This window comes from Drosophila melanogaster, chromosome 2R, assembly GCF_000001215.4.
Source record: "Drosophila melanogaster chromosome 2R".
NCBI lineage: Eukaryota > Metazoa > Arthropoda > Insecta > Diptera > Drosophilidae > Drosophila > Drosophila melanogaster.
Genome location: NT_033778.4, coordinates 14474872 through 14478658, shown reverse-complemented (window position 1 = coordinate 14478658; position 3787 = coordinate 14474872). Strand labels below are relative to the sequence as shown.

The following is a 3787-nucleotide window of genomic DNA, read 5'->3' as shown; positions in this document are numbered from 1 at the left end:
TCTTATCAAGGCGAGCGAACTTGGGACGCTCGCCGGATCCCGCTGCCATTGGTCCCGATCGCGATTCCAATGCCGATCTTGGATGCCAGCTCCCGGTTGCGCCTGGTAACACAATACTTTTTACTTTTTGCGCTGCAGCAGCGGGACCACAATTCCAGCTCCTTTTTAAATTAATTCGCGAGAATTTAAGGCGGAGGTGCCATGCGGCGTGGTGATCCTGGCGTGTCCTGGCTCCCATTATTGTGTCAGCAACTTTATAAATTGCGCATAGAAAACAAACCGCCCGCAAATGCCAGACCCAACGAACTCCTTTGTCCTGCACAATCGCTGTTTATATTTGGTGCTGCCTGCCCTGAATGGCAATCAATCAATCAGCGATTGCGATGATCGCGTATCGATGATATCCATTTACATAACGCCGATTTCGGCACGTTCGTTCATTCCCTAATAAGGGAATCAATTGTGAGGTTTATATGATGCGGTAAATCGGATTACCAAATCAAATTGAATATTAGGAAGATATAAGATATTATATACTTAAATCAGTATAATAAGTATAAAATATAAAATATTTGTCTTGCCTTTTTCTATTGATTTGTAAGATTAATCTGATAATCGAGAAACTCTATCTTGTTTTATATCGAATACACTGTTTATGGGACCTCGATTATTATTATTTAAATAAATTTGAATGACTACCGAATATATTAAAGCTTGTCTTAATAAAAACAAAATACTCCATACATTCCTATAAAAGCTATTTATTTATAGAAAGTCAGAGTCAACCAAAGTATCTGACAGATACATTCTGTGCCACCCGTGCCACGCCCCCAAACGACGCCCTACTCATGTGTATCCGAAATTAGGTATATAGACACCTATAGGCACACACACTCACATTCACAGCGAGAAGCACGGAGAATACTCAACCAATGGGAGCCGCTCGCATATGTGTATCCGAGGGATTATGTATCTGTATCTGCAACTGTTTTCGGTTTCCGGTTCGGTTCTGTGCCCCAGCTCGTGCCGCTGAAGAAAACAAATGTTTAATAAAAACAAGTACGCAGCGGAGAACAAGAAAAATTATCTAGTAATTGCATAATTAAGTGTGCAGGACGGAGGGTAACTGTTTAGTTTTAATTTGTGTAAATTGCCGGCCTGATACGGTTACCGCGCGTGTTGACTACACTACACAATATATGTGACTCCCCCTTTTGGAACGAGAGATTATTAATTGAATTAGCGCCTCGCCGGCGAAGAGGATACTGTGACCAGATCTGTATCTCTATGATCTGGTCAGCTAATTAGCGGCTAACCCCAGCTCACAATTTCAGACAGGAAGTTGACAGGCAATTGACAGTTTGAAATGAAGATAGAACCCTCCATTAGGCGATGAACTTAATGGTTAATAACCGAACCCAAATCAAAATTTGCATATCACAATTTGCAGGGTAGGGGAAGTACTGGAAAGTGAAGTGAATTTCCTGCGGCACATCCATCAAGAAATTCGCACGGTATTATTGACAAACGGATATGGGATATGGCGCTTTCAAAGTCATTTTCCCAGGCATTGTACCGCCCACATCTCATCATTCAAGCACATCCTTATCCGCATTGTCATTATATCAACCCCAGGATATATATCACTCCCTCAATCGGTAAATCACGCTAATAAGCCGGTAATGAACATAATGTAAGTGTAGCCCTCTTCTCTGGCGTATATTGCATGTTTGGCACACATTCCGTGTGCTCGAGCTCCTTGAACACAACACCACCCCCCCTGATTTTACAGGCCGGAAGAGGAAACATTTGCCGGAGGGGTTGTGCAAAAAAAAAAAAAAGAAAAGAAAACAATTTTTCACTTTTGTTTTTGTTTAATAGGGCATGCGAATATATTTCACCGACCACACTTACCACCCCTCATTGTCAAGGACCCGAACTGAGTGTTCATTTCGCAGCTTTTGCTCCTTTCTGTTTTCCCCGTCGATCATTTGTCTCCATTTGCACACACACGGTTTTGGGTGTTTTACGTGCATCTTCATCAGTCCGAAAAGCAAAGTTGGAGCTTCGCTCCTTTTCCACCAAAGCGACTTGACTGATGGGAGCTTCTTCATTTGTCAATGTAACGCGATGCGGTCCCAAAAATTCTTTTCTCACATGCCAGCCAAATATGAAGTTGGCCAAACAACTCTGCCACAGAGTTGGTGGTTACTTACTGTAAAATCCCAAATAAGAAGACTTTACTCGTTGAGTTTTTGTAAGAAACTGATTTTATTTGGAAATATCTTCGGTTTAAATAGGTGACATGAGAATCGCATCTTAAAGTAAATGGCCTACGCAGAGGCCTAAGTAAATAGTCCCCGCCTTATCGAGGTCCCACGCTCGGGCACATCTGCCTATCTTGAGCGGCGAGGACCTTATCTGTGGTCTCCCACTAAGGGACTATTTTAGGAGGCGGGGAACGATCTCAAGTGACTGACTCATGTAGTGTGCACTTAAATTACATGTTTTTGAGCAATGCACCCATGTCGCCTTAGATAACAAAATCCTAAATATAATTTATCGCTCTCGATTCATTTACATAAGATATGAACGGAGCCCAAAATTGTAAGTCTTTAAATATATTCGTGTTCATGTGTGAACATTCTGCCAAAGGGCCAGCAAGCTGAGATGTACATTAGTATATTAGTTGCATTTATAACAGTAGTGGACTGTATTTATTTGATATATGTTCATTTATTTTGCAACTAAGATTTCAATGGGCCTAGTTTTTCTGGCTTTTAATTTTATTGGATTACAATTATAGTTTATATTATTTTTAATTCAACAATTTGTACTCAATTAACTTATTTTAAACATTTTGCTTTTTCTATGTAGAAGTACATTTTCTATTAAACAACGATATAGTGGACTGTATATTTTTATTTGTTATATTATTTTATTGTTTATTTACTATTGATATTTATAGTACTGGCAACGGACCTGCAAAGGTTATTGCTTGCATTCTTTGTTGCACAGCACATTTCCGTATGAAATATATTATTAATACTATCATTAGTATTAAAGCAATAATTAATCCAGCATGTCCGGAAATATGATGGAAATGTAAATCTTTCAATTTTTGATGGTTCTCTTTCATAAATTTAATTTCATTATTCAATCGTTCAAATTCCTCAGTATGATTTAATATTGATAGTTTCAGCGGATCCCAAATAATCTTCGGCGCTTCACTAACTTCTCCTATATAAGGTGTTGATAATAATTCTTCACTTTCGGACTGAATGTTATGGTGGGCAACTAGAATTTTATCGTCGGTTCTTGCCGTACAATATGGCGCAATGCTTAAAACTCCTTGCTGAGGCAAATCAAACAATTCAATTTGAGAGCCAGTACATTGCAGACGGACTTTTGAATTCGCAGGAACCTTAAACAACCAACTACTTTTCTTTTCTAACTCTACCCAGTAACTTTTAGAGTCGACTACTGTTTTATAGATGCAGTTCGCCGCTTTATCTGGCTTTAGAGGCTGAATCTCACATGCATTATCATTCGCTGAATTCCAGGGCCAACTTCCTTTGCATATTCTCTTATTTAGTTGCCATTTCTGACATTGATTTAATGTGGCTTCCGTCATTATGTGATAGGAATCTATCTCAAAATTATAAATTAAATATTCGGACGTTGTATGCACCATTATTATCCGATCTTCATTTCGAATTGGCACCGGAATAAGCCTGAACAATTTGGATGGATGCCTGCTAAACAGAGGCACTTTTGCACTAATGAT

The 3787-nt window shown here is 39.2% G+C and overlaps 1 long non-coding RNA gene across 1 annotated transcript, besides 1 other annotated feature; it reads right to left on the bottom strand.

Moving 5' to 3' along the window:
• Positions 1–763: 763 nt before the first annotated feature.
• On the bottom strand, positions 764–2268 carry lncRNA:CR44462 (long non-coding RNA:CR44462). The gene is made up of 2 exons (NR_124551.2): positions 1915–2268; positions 764–1029 (listed from the first exon to the last, which is right to left on the bottom strand). It is a non-coding gene; the product is annotated as a long non-coding RNA:CR44462 (long non-coding RNA).
• Positions 2217–3787: part of a mobile genetic element that runs on past the window's edge.